The sequence below is a fragment of the Zalophus californianus genome, chromosome 4, assembly GCF_009762305.2.
Source record: "Zalophus californianus isolate mZalCal1 chromosome 4, mZalCal1.pri.v2, whole genome shotgun sequence".
NCBI lineage: Eukaryota > Metazoa > Chordata > Mammalia > Carnivora > Otariidae > Zalophus > Zalophus californianus.
This window is the reverse complement of record NC_045598.1, coordinates 103,915,657-103,938,299: the sequence shown is the minus strand read 5'-3', so window position 1 is coordinate 103,938,299 and position 22,643 is coordinate 103,915,657. Positions and strand designations below refer to the sequence as shown.

General features: G+C 44.5%; 1 long non-coding RNA gene and 3 other non-coding genes across 4 annotated transcripts; 2 read left to right on the top strand and 2 right to left on the bottom strand.

Moving 5' to 3' along the window:
- Positions 1 to 1,173: 1,173 nt before the first annotated feature.
- Positions 1,174 to 1,245, bottom strand: TRNAQ-CUG. The gene has a single exon. It is a non-coding gene; the product is annotated as a tRNA-Gln (tRNA).
- Positions 1,246 to 13,171: 11,926 nt separating this feature from the next.
- Positions 13,172 to 13,335, top strand: LOC113915727. Its single transcript, XR_003517800.1, has one exon. It is a non-coding gene; the product is annotated as a U1 spliceosomal RNA (small nuclear RNA).
- A 6,171-nt stretch (positions 13,336 to 19,506) lies between these two features.
- LOC113908785 lies at positions 19,507 to 20,931 on the bottom strand. Its single transcript, XR_003515595.1, has 3 exons — positions 20,800 to 20,931; positions 20,368 to 20,528; positions 19,507 to 19,643 (listed from the first exon to the last, which is right to left on the bottom strand). It is a non-coding gene; the product is annotated as an uncharacterized LOC113908785 (long non-coding RNA).
- A 1,102-nt stretch (positions 20,932 to 22,033) lies between these two features.
- On the top strand, positions 22,034 to 22,107 carry TRNAN-GUU. The gene has a single exon. It is a non-coding gene; the product is annotated as a tRNA-Asn (tRNA).
- Positions 22,108 to 22,643: the final 536 nt, after the last annotated feature.

Below are 22,643 nucleotides of genomic sequence, written 5' to 3'. Positions count from 1 at the left end.
CCAGGAACATGCAATAGGGAGTCTTGGGAGTGAACGGTGACCAGTTTATTATCTAGTGAGAGGTGCAACTAGGTTGTCTTCCTATTTCCTGTCCTTTAAATATTTAACTTGCCTCAGCCTTGATTTTTTAAGCGTTAGCTTCCTTGTTTGATGTCTTGCTTTTACACCTTACAGCCATTACTAGCCAGTTCCCAAATACCACTCACCCATCCTTCCTACCCAAAGCAGCTTCTTCGTATTTCTGGCTTCGGTTTCCTCTTCCACCCACCGCTTCTCTCGGGCTCTCTCTTAATACCTTCATATACAAAAAAACAGTAGCTCTCTCTCAACTTCCAATTTGCGCCCGACACGGTTCAGTAGTCTGGCCCTGGAAAATGGGGACAATGATGTGAGTGAGATGGGTCTGTTGAAAAGAGTCAGTGAGTAAGCACATTTAAATTTATAGACAATGCCTGGGACACGGCACTTTGCGGATAATCATTGGTAGGTCTTGTATTTGGGGCGCAACACTGAATAAAGACTGGATGTGATGAAAACCGATTTTATTTAAGTTACACCGGTGATACTTTTCAGTGGCTGTGGACCCTCCCAGGGAGAGTGAAGTAACGCTTTCTGACCAACTGTAATTTCCTGGGCTGGGAGCATCTCGGAGTTCATTAGCTCAGCTGATCAGCTCAGTAAAAACTGAATAAGGATTCAAGTCCTATGCTTCAAAAATACAGCATTGTACTTCCAGTTTAGGTCTCTGAACCATCGACCTCAGAACCAAAACAACCTCCCCTGACTGAGCAGCCGCATCACAACCTGTCTCACAAGACAATGGGTGCAGTTGCAGGACGCGCGGCGGGACGCCCCTCGCGGTGCAGGATGTAGTGGCCGCAGCCGCCGCCTCTTACCCCGAGGCCCGAGGGGGACCCCGACGAGGGGCGGCACTGGCCCGGTGCCCCGGCTGGGGCCGCAATGTCGGCGGGGGGCGCCACTCTGAGACGCGGGCTTCTCGTTCCCTGGTTCCTGAGGAGGAGGAGGCGTCGGAGCGCGGGAGACGCGGCTGCGAGGGGGCGGGAGGGGCGCGCGACGCCCCCGGAGTTTCCCTCCCCGGGACGGGGACCAGCGGGAGCGGGAAGGCACTGCCACTTGAAGAGTAAAAATTCACCCTATCCCGGTTAAAGGGAAAGGTCCCACCGAGATTTGAACTCGGATCGCTGGATTCAGAGTCCAGAGTGCTCACCATTACACCATGGAACCCCTACGGAAGCACTATGCCATCCCTCGCCAGAGGTGTCTAAGTACTGATTTGGCATCCATATGCCCACCGATAATCCTACGTATTTTTTCTACTGACCTGACAAGACTAGACTACAGTTGACCTGCGCGTGCGTGGTCATCCATCTTGCTTTCTCTCTGACCCCCTCCTTTGATTGACTTCTATCATGTCACTTCCACCTCAGAAAATAAGGTAAATCCACTCTGGGCCTAGGGTTAGGGAAGAGCTCATAAACCACATATTCTGCCCTGGTTTGATCCAGACTTTCCTGTCCAGAGGTGAAATTTCTGCAAATAGTACAGTTATTTTCCTTTTCCTAGCCTTCACACTTTTCCCATTGCCCAGAGAAAACAGATGATTGTCAGGGCAAGACTCGGGACTTCCTGGGTCCGTTGGCCACATAGCACCCCTCACACTCCAAAGCCACCACCGACTCCTACATGTAATACGTAAAGGTGTGTCAGCAGTGGAGTGGGACTGGGAGGTAGTTTTCTTTTTCATACACTTCCAGGTTTTGTTGTTGCTGTTGTTGTAAGCTTTTCTTATATTTGTATATTTGTTAGATCTACAATACAAAGTAATCAGCCTTGTTTAATGTTTACATCAAACACTCAGACAAGCCAAACCAAACTCACTTGCGTTGACTCAAAATCAACCACATACCATTGAAGCCACAAGGCAGGGCTCTGACTCTTAGTCACAGACTGTTTTCTGAGAGTTTGGCCAAGTCAGTTCCATTCCAATTTCTCAATATATCATGACCTGGAAACTGCATGCTTTAAAAAAAAAAAAACATATACCAATGTACCACCCAAGAGCACCCAGTACTGTGCCACAGGGTATGTGTACCCAAGGTGTCTTACAGTGTGTACACTACTTATGTACACAAAATACCACTACACTAAATACTTACACAAAATAGATACAAATCCACATTACATCTCAAAATAACAATCTGTGTATTTCATTTCCCCTTCTTTATTTCATCCCAAAGCCATTCCTTCCCTTATTCAATACACAGAACAGAAAAAATTGACATTGAAAGAAGCCGCTGGCTGAAAAACAAAGTCAGAAAGTTGCCTAGTGCTCTGGAAGAGGTATTTTGTTCCTAGAGACTGGATGAGGCTTGAATGGAGGAAGGAGACAAAGGGGGCTATTTTATTATGAAGAAGATGTTCTCAAAGTTTGAGAAGATGAAACTTCCTCTGGAAAACGAAAAAGTTGAGCAGTAACTAACATCACAAAGCATTCCTCCAGGAGAACGTTAAGTGAGTCAAGGTTTATGACTACAAGGAACAGAAATCTGGCTGATTTCAAAAGAAAAGAAATCTGTTGAAAGGATGTTGAGAGATCACAGAAGGGCCGGGAAACCCAGAGAACCAGGCTCTGACAAGGAGCAGGGAGAGAAACAAATGACGTTGGAAACTGTGACGGGTGGAGGGACTGTCCTTGTGGGGTCTGAGAGCCCGAGGTGAGGATGTTTGAGAGGTGGGGGATGTGTGTGTCGGGGGTGCTGTCATGACTAGAACGACCCCGGGCATGTAAGTCCTCCTCCTCCTCTATCTGCTCCTCCTGCCTCCTCTCCACTCCTCCTCCCATTCTGCTGCTGCACCTCTCTCTCCCATCTTCCTCACTCTCTTTCTCCTCAGCCCCTTGTCGCAGCCCGTGTCAGCCCCTTATCGGAGCTGACCTATACCTGGAAGCAAGTGTTAGCAGGGTTTCTTGCTCCAACATCAACGGTCGGTGACTTTTATTTCAAATGAGAGAAGTGACCGGGTTTTGTGTCCGTGGTAGCTGATCCTGATCTGCATGTCTGCACCACTGAGGCAACCTGGAGTCTCTTGCCCTGCCCTGTACAAGTTGGAGATTGGAGTTATATTAGGTCAGATTCTCCAGAGGCAGTAAGAACCCTTGGCAGAGGCCTGAGAAAAACAACTGATGGAGCGCCTGGGTGGCTCAGCTGGTTAAGCATCTTCCTTTGACTCAGGTCATGATCCCAGAGTCCTGGGATCGAGCCCCAAGTTGGGCGCCCTACTCAGCAGGGAGTCTGCTTCTCCCTCTGCCCCTTTACCTCTCTCTCTTTCTTGAATAAATAAATAAAATCTTAAAAAAAAAAACCTGAAAAACAGGCAAAAACTCACTTTATATATGAGCCTCCGAGACTAAACTGTCATGATAGCCCACACTTGGCTTTTAAGAAATGGTAAAAAAAATTCAGTTGTTTTCTCCTTCACAACTTTTATGGCTGCCGTCTTTCCTTTTCATTATCTGCCAGAGATGAAATGGTTCATGTGTATGTCCCTCCTTGGAGAAGTTTACCAGGCTTTGGACTTGGGTCTACCCAGTGGTCTTGCGATCTCAGCTCCCTGGTGGGCTCAAGACAGGCATGATCTGGTAGATCATCCAGCTTTATCTTGTTGTCCGAGTGGAAAATACTTTCTCTTACAACTTTCTATCTCTTAAGCACATGTGGAATTACACTTCTGTTTTATGAAATCTTTATCTTTTCATCTGCTTCTGGACTAATTTTCCTTTAGTACACCACATCAATTCCTTTAACTGATGACAACTACTCATGAGGCCTTTAGGTGGGGATGATGAGCACCTTGAAGATCCCTGCAAATTAACATAGGCCTGTATATTTAGTGCTGAACAGAAACCTTCGTTCAGGCCAGTTGAAATTTATAATGATCATTGACAGCGATAGCTGAGTTTTTGTAATGGGGCTCTTTCTCCTTCGTTACCATACTTACCTCAGTACAAGTTGGAGATTGGGGTTATATTAGGTCAGATTTTCCAGAGGCAGTTAAGAGTTGTTGGGATTCCAGTTTGTGGTCAAATCAGGACAAGCAAAATGAAGAGGACATTCTGGATGTAGAAAAAAGACAAAGAGACATAATGTTACGTCTCTTTATCACCCTTAGATGAGACATAATATTACACCACATCTTTATCACCCTTAGAATGGTACTCTCAGTGGTAGTTGAAATACTTGTTTCTCCAAGCATGTGAGGTGAAAGTTGGAAAAACTGGCTTAATTGCTTAAATGATTGTGTACTCAGATCGAACCTGAGGGTACATAAAGTGCAAACTTCATTGAAAAAGTTTCTAAGATCTGAAGGTGATGAGAGGATGCAATTATGAAACTTTGTATCCTTCCCACCTTCCAATTTTTCCCCCCATTTTGCCTGATTTTGTGGTCCTGGGCCCAGGCTTAAGTATACATGTAACTGAGGAAGGCAACATCGATGCAAAAGACACGATATTCATACCATGGAATTGGATAGTGCTTATTCCAGAATGTACTTTCACTTCCCATTATGTAGCCAGATTGAGTGAATGCAACCTGATTACTAAGTATTGTATTAGTCTGCTTGGGCTGCAATAACAAAATACCCCAGGTTGGGTGGCTTAAACAACAGACCCTTATTTTCTCACAGTTTTGGAGGCCAGAAGACCAGAGTTGGCTTCTGATGAGACTTCTTTCTGGCATTTGGAGAAGGCTGCCTTCTCACTGTCCTTGAATGGCCTTTTCTCTGTGCATGGAGAGAGATATCTGGTGTCTCTTCCTCTTCTTATATGGACACCAGTTCTATTAGATTAGAGCCCCATTCTTACTACCTCATTTAACCATAATTACCTCCTTAAAGGCCCTCCCTCCAAATACAGTGACATTGAGGGTTAGGGCTTCAATGTAAGAATTCAGGGTGAGGGTCGGGAGCACAGTTCAGTCCATAACACCAAACAACAGGGCCAGTCCTATGATTCTTTACCTGTCAAATCCTATGACACTTGCCCAGTGATGGGGCTAAGTGTTAGCAAGGCTGCTGATATTGCTGGTTCTATGATTAGAAGAGCACACCTGAGCTGGAACGCATGGCCATACAGAAAAGAGTGTAGGTCAAACAATAGAGCAAAAGGCTGCAGGGACAGGAAGCAAAAGTTTTGCTAGGATCACTAGAGGTACTAGTGAATGATACCACTCCTATTTCTACCCTTTGTTGGCTGGACCCTTGAATCCTGGCTATGAGAGAAACAGCACCACATATTGGATACCAATGCAGAGCATATACAGCCTCCTGGAAAATCTTGCTCAGTCCTTCAAGGTATTGCAACCCAGTTGGCACTGTTACTGAGTCTTCAGAAGGCTGTTCCAGTGGTGTCCCCTGCCACCGGCTTCTGGATGGTGGGGATCATGGTCAGACTAGAGAATTCCACAAGCGTGGGCTCACTTTATAGTCTTTGGAATGACTTCCTTGATCAGAAGTGTATTAGTCTGCTTGGGCTGTCCTAATAAAATACCATAGACAGGTGGCTTAAACAACAAAAATTTATTTTTTCACAGCTCTGGAGGCTAGAAATCCAACATCATGGTGCTAGCAGGGTTGGTTTTGGGTGAAGTTCTCTTCCTGAGCTGCCTTTTCTCTGTGTCCTCATATGGCCTTTCCTCTGTGCATAGGTGTGCACATGCACGCATGCATACACACGCACACACAAAAAGCTAGCTCTTGGTGTCTCTTCCTCTTCTTACAAGGACACCAATCTTTTTGGATTAGGGCCTCACCGGACCTCATATAACCTTAGTTACCTCCTTAAAGGCCCTGTCTTCAAGCATTCACATTGGGAGTTAGGCATGCACATATGAATTTGGTGGTCACGGAGGCACAATTCAGTTCATAACCAGAAACAATGCTGTGTGGAATGCTATCTGGGTGGATAAGGCATTCTACAAGTGCATGGACAGTAGATTTGGCAGAAGCATTGTGTGCAGGGAAGGCAAGTCTGTGTTCAGAGTGTCTATTCCAGTAAGAACAAAAGACTATGCCATCTATGGTGGAAGTGGCCTAATGTCATCGATCTGCCACTAGGTAGCAGGCTGATCACCCTGGGGAATGGTGCTGTATTGGTGACTGAGTGTTGCTCTGTGCTCCTGGCAGACTGGGCACTCAGCGGCAACTGTAGGCAGGTCAGCCTTGCTGAGTAGAGGTCCATGTGGCTGAACCTATGCATGACTTCCATCCCTATCACCGTGGTCACTTTGTTCATAAGCCCATTGGGTGATGACAGGGTGGGTGGCTGGGGAAAGAAGCTGACTGGTATCCACAGAACAGGTCCTCTTATCCACATGATTATTAAAATCCTCATGTTTGTACTCATTCTGAAAAATCTATCCACATACTTCTTCCCCAGACTTCCTTGTCACCGATTTTCCAAACATGTCCCTTCTGAGTAAAATGAACCACCAGGTTTACTACTCAGAGTTCCACCACTGGAAGTTCCACCATTGTCCTTCAGGGCTGTCCCAGAAAGCAGCTGTCGTGCTACGCCTGTCCACTTTTGGGTGATGCCTGCGTATCAAGCAGAACCGTCTGTGAGGTTCCAGTCTTCTCTTTCTATGTAAATTGTAGGGAACTCCCCATGAGGCTCTGGGTGAGAGAGAGGGTAGTGTAGCAGGAATGGGGACCATGGGCATTTGTGCCACTTCTTCATGTAACTTCCTTGTACCTTCAGGGCCTACTTGGGCCCTATTTCATATGTACCATTTCTATTTGATGATGGAGTGAGCCAATCTCATTATACTTGTTAGTTTGACAAAAATGTTCAAAGGTATCCTCTACATAGTCCCCCAAATCCCTGCCTTTTCTAAGTACTTGAGTAGGAGTATCCAATGATATTTTGCATATCTCTATTGCCACATCGTGCCGTGGACTATCAGTGCTGCTTTTACTACTGGAAATAGAGTTATTAGTGTCTTTAAATCTAATCAGATCAGAGAGCCAATTCCAGAAACCCCAGAACCAACTAGATAGAAGACATTCTTAAGATTCTGTTCCTCTAGAGCAACTCCTGGTACCAAAATGGCTTATGGGACTGTGGAAGCCTGATGAGTCCAATCTGGTGAGACAGCCCGGCAGGCTGGAGACTCAGAGTTGGAGTTGGTGTCAAAAGGCAGTCTGCTGGCAGAGCTCCTTCTTGCTCATTCTATTAAAGCTTTTAACTGACTGGATGAGACTCCGTACAGTATGGAGAATACTCCACTGACTGACATGTTATTCTCATCCAAAAAAACTCCTTCACAGAAACATCCAGAATAATGTTTGACCAAATATCTGGGCACCATGGCCCAGCCAGGTTGACACATAAAATTAACCATCACAGTATATAATGTTCAAGGTGCACAAAATCAAAGACAAAAAGAACATCTTGAAAGAAGCATGAGGAAAAACACATCTTATTTATAGAATAACAAGGATTAGTATTACATCGGAATTCTCTTCAGAAACCATACAAGCAAGAAGAGAGTGCAGTGAAATAATTAGTTTTGTAAGAAAATCCCCACCAACTAGAATTCTGTATCCTGCAAAAGTGTCCTTCAAAAGTGAAAGAAAAATAAAGACACTCAGACAAAAATTGGGGAACTTGTTGCCAGTAAATCTGCCTTGCAAGAAATGTTAAAAGAAGTTCTTCAGAGAAGAAAATGGCATAGGTCAGAAATTCATATCTGCATAAAGAAAGGAAGAACATTAGAAAGAATAGAATGAGAAAGAATAAATGAAAATAAAATGAGAAAGAATAAATGAAAATAAATAAAATGTTTTATTTTTCTTATCGTTAATTGATCTAACAGATAACAATTTGTTCAAAATTATAATATAGCAGGGCGTCTGGGTGGCTCAGTCGTTAAGCACCTGCCTTCAGCTCAGGTCATGATCCCAGAGTCCTGGGATCGAGCCCCGCATCGGGCTCCCTGCTCAGCCAGGAACCTGGCTCTCCCTCTCCCACTCCCCCTGCTTGTGTTCCTTCTCTAGCTGTCTCTCTCTCTGTGTCAAGTAAATAAATAAAAAATCTTAAAAAAATATGTAGCAAAAATATATTAGATGATTATATTGGACGCCTGGGTGGCTCAGTTGGCTGAGTGGCTGCCTTCGGCTTGGGTCATGATCCCGGAGTCCTGGGATCAAGCCCCACATTGGGCTCCCTGCTGAGCAGGGAGTCTGCTTCTCCCTCTGCTCCTCACCCTGCTCATGCTCACTCTCTCTCAAATAATAAAATATTTTTAAAAGTGTGTGTATATATATATTAGATGATTATAGCTTGTGGAGAATTAAATGAATGGACAGCAACATTGTAAGGGACAGTAGAGGGAATTGGGAATGCTCTGTTATAAGGACCTGCACTACCTGTGAAACATTATTGTGTTATTTGCAAGTTGACTTAAATCACTTGTAAATGTATATTGCTAACTACAGGGCAGTCATTAAAACATTTTACAAAGAAACATAATTGATACTCTAAGAGATGAGAAAATAGAATCATGTAAAATGCTCACTTAAAACCAGAGAAGCCTGAAAAAGAATGGAAGAAAAAAGGAACAATGAACAAAGGCAATGAATAGAAACAGTTATAAAACAGTTCTATATATATATATATAGATATATAATATCTAACATATATATATATGGTAGATATTAATTCAACTATATCAATAATGACTTTAAATGTGAATGTTCTAAATACATCAATTAAAAAACAGAGACTATAAGAGTGGCAAACAAGACCCAACTATATGTGGTCTATAAGAAATGGAAGAAAAAAGGAACAATGAACAAAGGCAATGAATAGAAACAGTTATAAAACAGTTCTATATATATATATAGATATATAATATCTAACATATATATATATGGTAGATATTAATTCAACTATATCAATAATCACTTTAAATGTGAATGTTCTAAATACATCAATTAAAAAACAGAGACTATAAGAGTGGCAAACAAGACCCAACTATATGTGGTCTATAAGAAACTTACCTTAGGGTGCTGGGTGTCTCAGTCAATTAAGCATCTGCCTTTGGCTCAGGTCATGATCCTTGGGTCCTGGGATGGAGTCCCACATTAGATTAGATCCCCCATTAGACTCCCTGCTCAACGGGGAGTCTGGTTCTCCCTTTACCCCTCCCCCCTGCTCCTGATCTCTCTGTCTCTCTCTCACGTTCTCTCTCTCAAATAAATATATAAAATCTTTTTTAAAAAAGAAACTTTAAACATAAAGACACAGATAAATTAAAAGTAAAGAGATAGAGGAAGATATACCAAACTGATACTAATCAATAGAAAACTGGAATCCAGGTTATATTAATTTCAGACTGAATATACTTCAAGGAATAAAAAGTGGTGTTATATAATGATAAAGGGGTCAGTTATCCAGGAGGTGTAACAATACTCGATGAGTAAGTATGTAACAGCAGAACATCCGAATACATGAGGCAAAAACTGATAGAACTGTAAGGAGAACTAAACAAATTCACTATTAGAGTTGGAGATTTCAGCATCCCTCTATCAGTAATAGACAAATCCAGTGGGCAAAAAATCAGTGAGGATGTAATTGAACTGAATAGCACCATCAATCAAGTGGATCTAATTGACATTTATATGTTACTTCATCCAACAAAAGTAGAATACATATTCATTTCAAGCTTACATGGAACATTCACCAAGATAGGCCACATTCTGGACCATAAAACACATCTCAACAAATTTTAAAGAATAGAAATACAACGCATGCTCTCAGACCACAATGGAATGAAACTGGAAATCAGTAACAGAAAGATAGCTGGAAAACCCCAAATTTGGAGATTATACAACACACTTTGAATAATACATGGGTCAAAGAAAAATTCTCAAGAGAATTTATTTTGAGCTAATTGAAAATGAAAATACAGCTTATAAAAATGTGTGGGATGGGCGCACCTGGGTGGCTCAGTTGGTTAAGTGTCTGTCTCCAGCTCAGGTCATGATCCTGGGGGTCCTTGGATGGAGCTTCTCCATCTCCCTTTGCCCCTCCCCCCCCACTGGTGCACACTCTCTCTCTCTCTCAAATAAAGAAATAAAATCTTTTTTAAAAATGTGTGGGATGGGGGCGCCTGGGTGACTCAGTCATTAAGCGACTGCCTTTGGCTCAGGTCATAATCCCAGGGTCCTGGGATCGAGCCCCGCATCGAGCTCCCTGCTTCGCGGGAAGCCTGCTTCTCCCTCTTCCACTCCCCCTGCTTGTGTTCCCTCTCTCGCTGTGTGTCTCTCTCTCTGTCAAATAAATAAAATCTTTAAAAAAAAATGTGTGGGATGTAGCAAGAGTAGTGCTTAAAGGGAAATTTATAACATTGAATGCATGTGTTAGCAAAGAAAGAAGATCTAAAATCAATAATCTAAGCTTTCACTTTTGCAAATTGAAAAAAAGGACAAATTAAATTCAAAGTAAGCAGATGAGAATAAACAATAAAAATTAGAGCAGAAATCAATAAAATTAAAAACAGGAAATTAATAGAGAAAAATCAGTGAAATCAAAAGCTAGTTCTTTGGAATGATGAATAAAATTGATGAACCTCTAGCCAGACTAAACAAGAAATACAGAAGATACAAATTACTAATACCAAAAATGAAAGAAGGACCCTTAGTACTGATTGCATGGACATTAAATTATAATAAAGGACTATAATGAACAACTCACAAATTTGATAACTTAGATGAAATGAACCAAGTCCTTGAAAGACACAATTTACCAAAACTCACACAAGGAAAAATTGATCATCTAAATAGGCCTAAATGAAGCAATTAATAAGCTTTGAAAACAAAACCAGACTTAGTTTCACTGGTGAATTCTATCAAACATTTAAGGGAATGATACCAATTCTCTACAATATCTTTCAGAAAATAGAAGACAAAAAACATTTCCTCATTCTATGAGGCTAACTTTACCCTAAGACCTGTTTAAAAACTGAATTCAACCAAGTACATTTGAAGATCTAATCAGCTTTATTATTAAACAATTCATAAATAGGGCAGCATTCCATCTAGCAAGTAGAGGGAGCTCCATTGAGTTTTCTGAAAGGTTTTTAAAGAAGAGAGGGCATTAAAGAACGGAAGGGAGTGGGAGAGAGGAGGAGGAGGAAGGAATTTATTAACAAGGAATGTATTGTTTAGGCAAGGGGAGAAAAGGGGGTCTATCAGTAAATTTCCTAGTATTGATCAGGAAACTCCATGTTGACTGGTTCAAGGTTACATTCCTGAGGGGACAGTGGTGAAACTTCAGTTAGGTCAGGTATTAAGTCCTCCTCGTTTACTGACTTGGGGTCTTAACCTAAGTGATGCCATTCTGAGTCTGTGGTTTTCTTTTTAACAATGACCCTTCTTTTGAGCAAACTCAATTTAACTGAGAGATATAATATCTCGGTTACCACTTTGTAGTTCTTGTAGCTTCTCTTGATCCTTTCGTTGACATTCACAGGTCATGATGTTTTCGTTTAACTTCTTTGATATTCACAGGTTACCTCAATTAGAGTTGGAGGATGACGGCAAGAACATTTCCCAGAAACCAAAGTAAAAGCAAGGAAGAAAAAAGACATTTTGTTCAGGAAAGTGGATGAGTTCAGGAGGTCCATATGTGAATTGTAACCAGACTAACATGATTTCCCTCCTTGGTGAGTTACAGGTAGAGACTACCCCAGGTGGAGCCGTCATACAAAGGAAACTATTTGCAGCAAATAAAGAGATCACGGGCTATAAATTCCAAAGCCGTGACTCCCCAAGCAGGGGTGAGTTCTTTTTACCTAGGGTTAGGATGAATATTCGGAAAAGGGGGTTTTGTCGTGGCCTGTAAAGGCAGACATAAGGTTGCACCCCTGTTAGAAAACAAGCCTGTAAGTGCATCTAATGGTACGTTAATGAAGCTGGTGCTCTTTCTAGGGCAGAGACTTTAACATTTTAATGAAGCAGAAGTAACTGGTAAGGGGAAGGGGGTTATGGACATGCTAGGTGGGGTCGTGGGGTCGTGGGCTCCTTATCTCTGGTAAGGAATACAGCGTCTTGCTTACTTTTGAAAAGATACTGGGAGTTTTACCATTGATTTATTGTCTCTGATATGGTTAGGCTATTTCCTAGCCTGGTAGAGACTGTTAGTTTTTGCACTCTCTTTAATTCTCTTAAAATTTTTAACTACCGAAAGTTTTGCATTCCTTTGTAATTCTGACACCTCCTAGGAAGTTCTTCAACAAGTGTGCTTAGGTGAGTAGAGAGGTAGGGCATCATAGATCAGGGAAAATAGCCCGGGCCCTAAAATGACTTCTCGTGTGTCAGGAAAGCTACGTCTAGGCTTTTTCTGGGGACTCTCAACTTTCTTTCAGAATAACGTGTGTTCCAGAAAGAGACTAGAAAAAGAAAATTCAACTTTCCCACATCTAAGGGTTGAAAGTGAAATGAATGAAATGTCCCATGAATGAAACAACTTTCAAGAATGGAATAGATTTTGCCACCAGTTGTGATGCTTAGTGAATTTTAATAGTGTACACACAGTGCTACAATCACAAAGATAACTGGATTTGAAAGGAACCCATTTCCTTTGTAATCCTGAATTTCTACTCTCCATCCGAAGAAAGGTACACAGGCGTCAGCAGCCTGCCAGACGGACTCCCCGCAGCGCAACGGTTCAGAACCCGCGCCCGCCGCCACAGCAGGGGGGGCGGGGGGGAGGGAAAGAGGGAGAGGCGGACGTCACTTCCCCCACGGCCACCCGCCCGCTGGTTGGCCGGCAGGACGTCGTGGGAGGAGGGAGGAGAGGGCGAGGGCAAGGGCGGGGCGTGGGCCGGAGGGAAGGGGGACTCCAGTGGCGTCACACACAGGGCGTGTCCTATGTAAATATGGCAGCGCAGGGGCTGCCGTTTCGGCCCCTGCCGCCTAAATACAATCTGATCTCCGGTGCTGCGGGAAGGAGTGCGGGGCTGTTGGTGGAAGCTGCGTGTCGTGCGTGTGTGGAAGGCGTAGGGAGGGTCAGGGTCGTGGGGAGCCAAGTGAGCGTGTGTGTACAGTGGAAGGCGTGTGAGGCTGAGGTGGGGCGGGTGGGAGTGAAGTCATACTTACCTGGCAGGGGAGATACCATGATCACGAAGGTGGTTTTCCCAGGGCGAGGCTTATCCATTGCACTCCGGATGTGCTGACCCCTGCGATTTCCCCAAATGTGGGAAACTCGACTGCATAATTTGTGGTAGTGGGGGACTGCGTTCGCGCTTTCCCCTGATAATCTATGTTAAAAAGCAGATTTTTTCTTTTGTGTAGTATGGTTGTTTTTTTTTTTTTATGTGTTGGTGGGCTGGTGTTTTGGTTTTTTTTTCGGTGTTATGATAAATATTTTCTTTTAGTTTTGCTATGTTTAGTTTTATTCTAAGGTATTTTAGTTTTTTTCTGAGGTATTTTGTATTTGGAAAACTTAGAGGTCTTGTTCCGCCAGTTTTCTTTGCACGTTTTGCAGGATTTTGTTTGTTGTAGCAAGTCGTGTGCTTAGTGCGCGCGTGCGAGAGGTTACTTAAAACTGTTATCAGTTGTTTCCTGGAAAATTTGCTTTCTTCCAGGGTTGTCTTGATTTTAATTTGGTTTTATTTTCTGGTGATTATGTTTCTTTAGAGTTCTCAGTATTAAGAAGGATTTTCTAGAAACATCCCAGGACGTTATTACTAAGAGGGGTTTGCATAGAATAGAATTCAGTAAAGCTTACGGGGATCCTGGGCCGACTTTTGCAGGGACAAAGTGGGACAGTGAACCCCATAAAACAGGATAGATGTAGAACTTGCCTCAGTCTCTAAGCACTCTGAACTCTCAGTCTTTTTTTTTTTTTTTTTTTTTTTTTTTAGATTTTTATTTATTTATTTGAGAGAGAATGAGATAGAGAGAGAACATGAGAGGGGAGAGGGTCAGAGGGAGAAGCAGACTCCCCGCCGAGCAGGGAGCCCGATGCGGGACTCGATCCCGGGACTCCAGGACCACGACCCGAGCCGAAGGCAGTCGCTCAACCGACTGAGCCACCCAGGCGCCCTGAACTCTCAGTCTTAAGAGTGTCCCCCTGGTACTGGTAAGGAGTTAAACTAAACGTCTAGCAGGCCCAAGGAACAGAGAAGCCCCAAGAGATACAGGGCAAGAGTTGTTGCTGCAAGCCTGCCTGCTGTCACATGCCCACAACATAAACCAGCTGATAAATTGTATGTGTGTGCTGGTGACATCCGCTGCCCTTCTCAGGGTCTAAAAGGATATGGCATCCATTTGTTTCCACCTTCCAAATCCATAAGTCAAGCTAACGCAGAACTATGCAGAGATGGGAATGCTGGGAAATGTGTTTCCAGTTTAGGAATGAAAATTGACAAATTCACCACAGTCCACCTCTTGTGGACTTGGTGTCTGTGTGGTATTCCTCTTGCTCCTTTTATGGGCGCCTGGGTGGCTCAGTTGGTTGAGCGACTGCCTTCGGCTCAGGTCATGATCCCAGGGTCCTGGGATCGAGTCCCACATCGAGTCCCACATCGGGCTCCCAGCTTGGCGGGGAGCCTGCTTCTCCCTCTGACCCTCTCCCCTCTCATGCTGTTTCTCTCTCTCAAATAAATAAATAAAATCCTAAAAAAATAAATAAAACCATTATTAACTTTCAAATAAAACAATAGGAAAATCATGCTTTCTTCAAACAATGAAAACATGCTAGCCCTTTCCCCCAAAAGAATAAAATCCCTTGTGATGTTCATTCCTCTTACAGTTGAATCACATTCATTCCCCCTTTGCTTCGATTAAAAGTTGACTACTATCAACACATGTTAGTTAGCGGTAGTGGGTTGGAAGAGGAAAGATAAAAATACTGGTTAATACATACATAAAAATACTCATATCAAAATAAGGAAAAAATACCCATATTTATTACAGTTCTTCTGCAACTGTACTGGTATTTATAACTGTCTTCTTCACTACTCATTCCATATTTCCTTTGCCCCTAGCAAGCACCAACCTCAATGTTAGCAGGTATCCTGCCTGGTGGAGTGATCCATAAACCCTCATTCCCAAAGTCTCTGGCCCATTCTCTGTCTTGCCTGTACTAGATTGTTGCAGTTTTCCATTGACTTTTAATCAGAGTGCAGTGAGTTCCAAAGGGTCTTCTGAGGCTTTCGTGCGTTCCTCAACTATTCCTCCTTACTTTCATTGTGTAGTAGCAGCCCATTTTCCCCTTGTGGTCAGGATCAGTCATCCCACTCAGGAAAGTAACCTTCTTTACCTGTTGATACCCGTCCTGAGGATCCCCAAATGGCCAGGTGGCATGCCCACTTTAATACAGCCATTATTGCACCTGTTGCTGAAAGCACTTCTCTCTTGGGAACTAAGACTTCTGGATCAGCAGATCCCAAAGTTACAGAGGTGGGTGGGAAGCAAAATGTTCAGTAGCATATGCCTAGGGGTAATAGTGAGAGGAGCCACTCCCATTTCTACTGCTTGGTTCCCAAACCTTCGAGAAACAGCACCATCTATTGGTTGCTAATTTAGAGTATATGCAGTCCTGTGAAATTTGTCCAGCTCCTCAAGGCATTGTCATCCAGCTGGCACTGAAACTGAATGTTCAAAAACCCGTTCTACTGCCCCATCAGGTTAGCTACTTCAGGTAAAACCAGTGAATGAGCATGAGCCCAGGGCAACTGTCAAATGAGTTCTTGGCCAGAAGCAATGCTGTATGGAATTCCATGAAATAGAAGAGGCATTCCGGAAGTACACACAGATGGTTGTTTTAGCAAAACCGTTTAGGCAGAGAAGATAAAACCATAATAAAACTATCTATTCCAGTGAGAATAAAACTGTGACACCCCCCCCCCGCCCCGCCCATGATGCAAAGGTCCTGTGTGATCAGCCTGCCATCCTGTGGCTGACTGGTATCTTCCCTTTTTGCCAACGGGGAAGTGGTATTGTATCATAGGCTGAGTTGTTCTTTGCTATTGGCTTTTGGGCAGTCAGTAGTGGTTGTAGCCAGGTTAGCCACGGCGAATGGAACTCATGTTGCGGAAACCATGTATACATATTATACCTATTCTGGATCTCCGTTTGTGGGCCCATTGGGCAGTCCTAGAATTCCTTTTTTTTTTTAAATTGTATTTATTCATTTGAGAGAGAGCAGGAGGGAGGGGAGAGGCAGAGGAAGAGGGAGAAGCAGCCTTCCCGCTGAGAAGGGAGCCCAATGAGATGCTCCATCTCAGGACCCTGGGATCATGACCTGAGATGAAGGCAGATGCTCTACCCACTGAGCCACCCAGGGGTCCTTAGAATTCCCATTTGATTCTTTTTTATGATTTTCATTTTGTGTGTGTGAGATTCTCTATTAGAACATAGAACAGGGGCACCTGGGTGGTGCAGTTGGTTAAGCGTCCAACTCTCGGTTTCGGCTCAGGTCGTGATCTCAGGGTTGTTAAATTGAGCCCTGCATAGGGCTTGGCGCTCAGCACGGAGTCTGCTTGAGAATCTCTCTCCCTCTCCCTCTACCCCTCCCATTGGTGCTCTCTCTTTCTCAAAATAAATAAATAAATCTTAAAAAAAACCTAGGATACTCAATGACATTGTATATTCCTTTTGTTTCATGTATATTATTTGTATAAATAATTACATAAAATATACATATATATGTATGCATATATATGTATTTTGAGGTCTGCTAAAATTAATATCCTGGGAGTTGGTTTCTCTTGACTGCTGTTTTTTTCTTAAGTATGAATTAAATGGGCCTAATTTTTTTGTTTCTTTGTATGTCTAGTACTTTTTATTGTTTATAACACATTTTGAATGATACATTGTAGAGACTCCAGATTCTGATATCTTCCTCCAAAGAGTATCAATATTTGTTCTACTAAGCAATTTGATTACTAACCCATGACCTCGAATTTGTGTAGCACTGGATTTATGTTTTGTTTAGGTGGATCTTTGGAAAGTCCAAGGTCTTTCCCAAAGCTCTCTAACTTGGTGTGACTCAACCTGGAAACCCCGATTCCTCTGTTAATCTTATCAGGGCTTGGTTTTAATATTTGTCAGGAAGGGTCAAGAGTAAGCCTTACACTAAGGTGTGGTTTTCACACCTAAAACAGAGCATTTCTGGAGTATCAGCTGAATGCTCAGAGTGGTAGAGTTGTTAACAAGGCCTGAATCCCCATGTTGCCAGCGCTGATCTCTAGGATCTATTCTGTTTTCCATCCTGTAGCATCTGTCATCTGGTAAGCCAGACTGGATAGTAGCTCTCTGCGCATAAGCAGCTCTACACTCAGCAAATGACCTGCAGGGGACCCAATGTGGACTTCTGAAAACTGGCATCTAAACTCTTTTCTCCTTTCTGATGCTCTGCTCTAACGATTCCCGTTGCTTCAGCAGCCCTAATTTTGATCTCTGCCTTCACAGCTCAGTCTGAACACCATATTCTGCTGGGATTCCAGCTTGCTATACCATCATCAGATCATTTCCCCAGTCCTCTCTCAGGGAATCACAGTCTTGCACTACGTCTGTCCAGTGTCTGTAAACAGGTGCTTCACATATTTTGTCCATTTTTGTGGTTGTTTAAAGCAAGACTAATCTGGTGGTATTACTCTGTTATAGTTGTGTATAGAAGACCTAAATTCTTGCCAGTGCCTTTAAGGCAAAGGTGCCTAAAATGGCTGGCTCAGTTGATGGAACATGAGACTCTTGATCTCGGGGTTGTAAGTTTGAGCCCCACCCCACATTGGGTGTAGAGATTACTTACAAATAAAATCTTAACATAAAAATAAAATGAAGGATTTTAGGGGTGCCTGGCTGGCTCACTCATTAGAGCATGTGACTCATGATCTTGAAGTTGTGAGTTCAAGCCCCATGTTGGGTATAGAGGTTATTTAAAAAAGAACAAAATTAAAAAAAAATAAAGTGCTTTCAAAAACTTTTTTTTAAAAGATAAAATGAAGGATTTTACAGATTACTGATTTCAATTTTTTAAATCCTTGTTTTATTTATTTATTTATAAAGATTTTGTTATTTATTTGTCAGAGAGAGAGAGTGCCACACAGCAGGCAGAAGGAGAAGCAGGCTCCTGATGAGCAAGCCCTGGGATCATGACCTGAGCCAAAGGCAGACGCTTAACTGACTGAGCCACCCAGAGTTCCCTAGATTACTGATTTCTAAATAATTTGAATGCTATTTTCCACATTTATAAATAACCTAGCCGAAGGGTTTTGTTTTTACTTTAACAAATACTAAGAATGATGGACTCACTTTCAGCATGCACCACAAGGAAATCTGAGCTAAGTATCCTGTTCTCTGGGCATATTCCCATGCTTGAACTTGAAGAGTGGCAGGATATGCCACCCCAAAATATGCCACTTTGACATAAGGATTGTTTTGAGCTAAAGGCATGTGGAAAACAGCAGGTGCAAGAAGAGTGCTCTGATCTCCACTTTCCTTCCTGAAAGCAGGAGATAAAACTCCCTATACCAGGAGGAAAGAAACATCCTTGTCACGTGAGACAGGAAGTCAGGGCCCAGAGAAATCTGTGCAGACCTTGTTAAAAAAACTTATATCTTCCTTTAATCTTCCCATATATTTTGCTTTTTCACAATTGCCTCCCTCTGTTTAGCCTAGTATAAAAACACTTAGGCCTACCCACTTCTTTGGACTTTCATTTCCCTATTGGACTTCCCATGTTCGTGTAAAAATCAATGGGCTTTTCTCCTATTAATCTGTCTTATGTCAACTTAATTCTCAGGCCCATTTGGAGTCCCTGAGACAGTAGAGGTTAAGTTTTGCCTTACCTAATAGACTCTCCTAGGACCACAAAAGAGGGTTAGCAAAAGGACAACTGTAAGGTGCCTGGTCCTGGTAGAAGGAACGTTGTGTAGGCCTAGTAGACCTAGTAGAAAATGTCAGAATTCCCAGAATCAGATGAGTTTAAGAGTGAGAGGCTGATTAGAAAGACAAAGACTGGGAGGGGAGGCCCAGAAAGACAGGCTGTCCTTAGTGGGGACCAGTCCCTGGAATGTGTCTCTTTTCTCTTCTTCCCCAATTCTGTAGCTCTTAGTTCTGAATCTTCCTTCCCATCCTCTTCCCCACCCTTGCTCCTGGGTGCACCGGGTCTTTTCTCCCAAGCACACAGATTTTAAACCTCTTTTCTACAGATGACTCATTTTTTGATCTGCTGAAACCTGCACATGCTTCTTGGAATAAGGCTTTTAAAGATTTATTTATTTTGGGGGGGGCAGAGGGAGAAAGAATGTTAAGCACACTCCCGGCTGAGCCCAGAGCCCCACACCAGGCTCAGTCTCACCACCCTGAGATCATGACCTGAGCCGAAATCAAGAGTCCCAGGCTTAATCAACTGAGCCCCCCAAGTGCCCCAGGAATAAGGCTTTTAATGCATAGAACAGAACATTTAAAATTACAAGTGAAATCAGTTACTTTCAAATCCAGTTGTCTTTGTGCCTTTTCCCATAGTTTGATAGCAGAGGGAATGAGGTAGCCTCTGAGCTGGGCAGCTGAGCTTAAGCAACCAACCTTCCATGCGCTGACTCAAGACGATCCTAGAGTTGGGGTGGTAAAGAATAAGAATCTTGGGTTGTGCCAGTCTCAGAGAAAGTGAATCAACTGGACTTCATTACTCTTTACCATACAAACCGAAAAAAAGTAGTGGTCCCTGGGAGCCGAGATCCAAGGGGAAGGGACCGCGCGCCGCCTCGTGGCCACCTCGGGGATCCGCACGGCACCGGCCACCGCGGGTGCCCAATCCGAAGACAATCAAATAAAATGCACTGGACGCTGGGCAATGCTCAAGACCTTAAAATTAGAAGTCGAGAGCGCTACAAACTGAGCTAGCAAGACGACGAGAAGTAGATGCACTTCTTTTCCCCCTAGCCGCTTGGAATCGCTGCCCAAATGTAAAATACCTGAGCCAAGACCTCGGCGTGTTGCTGACCAGGAAATAGGTTTGTAGAGAGTTTAATAGATTTCCTCCTGCCCACCGCTGATTGGCACTAAATCACAATCCCGGCCTAGATCTTCCAACTTCTGAGCTTAAGGAGGGACCAGCATAGTGGATAGAATAGTGCTGCGTGGAGACGGGGTCCGGCTGAGGGAGCAACTCCAGAACCCCGAACCCCCCCCACCTCCCGGCCTTACTAGAATGGCCTTTCCTGGTGCTAGTTTGCCCCCAGACTGAAGCCCAGACTTCCATGGAAAGGATGTCCAGGATAAAAGGATTTTCAGTCATCCCAAGAGGTCCCACCGAGACCTACCACGGATCCTCACCTCCTTGGCCCTGTTACTGGAATTTTCCAACCCTCCACGAGAATCGTGGGCGCTTTTCTCCAAGTTCTTTAGGCACGGGTGAAAGTTGACGTGACTCCAAGTGCACTTTCTGTGCCCCAGCCCCGCGGGTTCTCTGCCTCTTCTTTGGGGGATGTTGGGAACTGAGACTCAAAGGAACACACAGATTAATAAATACAGTGTTATGAGCTACGTTTATAAAGAAAAAAATACCGAATGCATGCTTGCAGGTAGCCCGCAAATGGCTACAAAGCTACAGGGAACTTTCAGCCCTGTTCATGTGGGATTAAAGCGACAGCTGTCATCGTCTTACTCAGTACAAGCATTACTCACTTTACTCCAGTAATAATAGTAAATTCACTCGGACACCCTGTTCTTTGGAATTCTTTATCAGCCTCTCCTACCGTTGCCTACCGTGCACCTCCTTGAAGTACAGACGGTCACATTCGTCCACATTCCGCTGCAGGGTGCAGGGGCGCGGAGGGGGAGCACGCAGCCGGCTCCGGGCCAGGGGCGAGGGGCTGGGGCCGGGCCGCGGCCTCCGGGGGGTGGGGCGGATGGCTTGCAGCGTTTCCTCCCCTCCTACCGAGAGCAGGGGACTGTGGGCCGCCCAGCAGCTCCGAGGCCCGCGTTCGGGAAGTCGCCAGGTCCAAAGGGTGACATCTAACGGCGCTGCCGTCTTTAAACCAAGCATTTAAAAGAGGAATATCTGTCTTTTCGGAGTCAGAGCACCAACCGCACACAAGAGACGGCAAGTGGCGGGTGATTGAAATTAAGGAAAATCGTCATTTTCAGTTTTCTGCGCCTTTTTGTTCAGCGGCTGGAGTGCTCGCGCCCTCTCCCTGGCCGCTCACCAAGCTGCCCCACGCCCCCTCGCTTCCTTCTCCGGCTTCCCGGGTTCAGCCCTGGACACCGCAGCCCCGGACCGCCAAAGCTGGACTGAGGCTGCGTGGCGGGCCAGGGTGCGGAGCTCAGTTCCGCCCTAGTGCGCACCAGTCCAGAGTCGGGGTCTTTGCAGCGCTCTCGGTCAGCTCTGGGAACAAACGCGCGTCCGCCTCGGAGAAACCTTTGCCGTCCTCCCTCTCCCGAGCCCCTCGTAGGACTAAAAGCTTAAAAGCCCATACTGGAATTCTTGGCTCCCCTCGGCCCCCACGGCGGAATGGATCCTTCACCAAGCATTTAGGGAGTGCCTACTAGGTGCCCGGCCCCGGGCACCCACCTCGCTGCAACGCGAGCCACACCCGGTCCTGCCGCGTTGCAGCGAGGTGGGTCAGTGGGGGTAGCGCCCTTCTCATGCGCGCCCCTGGTCCTGCGGGGGCTCGCGGTGAGCGCCACGAGTCAATCGGAGCTAAGAATGGGAAGGTGGATGACTTCAGCGCCAGAGGCTGCGGGCGACCCTTGGAGCCAGGCGGCTCTGGAGGCGGCGAGGAGCAGGCGGAGAGGCGGTGGGTCTGGCGTTGGGCTCCCCGAGTTCCCCAGGGGACTGGCCTCGTATCGATGTTCAGACATGCCCAATGACACGACCCGTGGCCTCAGTGTCTCCCGCGCCTCCGGTTTCCGGAGTGGGAGAATGAGAAGATGTCCCTAGCCAGAGGTTGGAAAGCAATTTCTGAGATCAGGAAACGAGTTAAGGAAGAACGGTTTCCGTGTCTCTGTGGCGCAATCGGTTAGCGCGTTCGGCTGTTAACCGAAAGGTTGGTGGTTCGAGCCCACCCAGGGACGGTCCCTTTTACTAGCAACTTGCAACCTTAGGTTACCTGTTAGTGACCTTATTTATCCTCGGAGTCCTCTGGACTTCTGTCTACTTTAAATCAGACGCCCAAGTATGCAGCGGGAAGACTCAAATTGCATAAAAGTGCCTAAAAGAAGGAATTTTTCTGCAAAGATGTTTTTTTCAATAGCCCGCCTCTGGGCCTTACTTAGCCCAGAGACACTGCAAAGCCCCTCACTTCCTGAAGCTGGGTTTTTACAACTGCACATCCTGGAAACTAAGAAATCCCAAGAATTGAGAACAACAAAACCGGTCTTCACTTGGGGTGAAACCTCTAGTCCCGGGTGGAAATTTTGGTTCTGCCACTGTGTGGCTGAAACAAATTAGGAATTTTCTGTGCCTCAATTTCTTTGTCTATATGAGGGGGCAAATAGGAGTACTTCCCTCATGGATTAATGTAAATGTTAACGAGATATGCACATAAACCATTTGACCATTTAATAAACACTTAATAAACATTAGCTACTGTAACTCTTTTCAGGGGCGT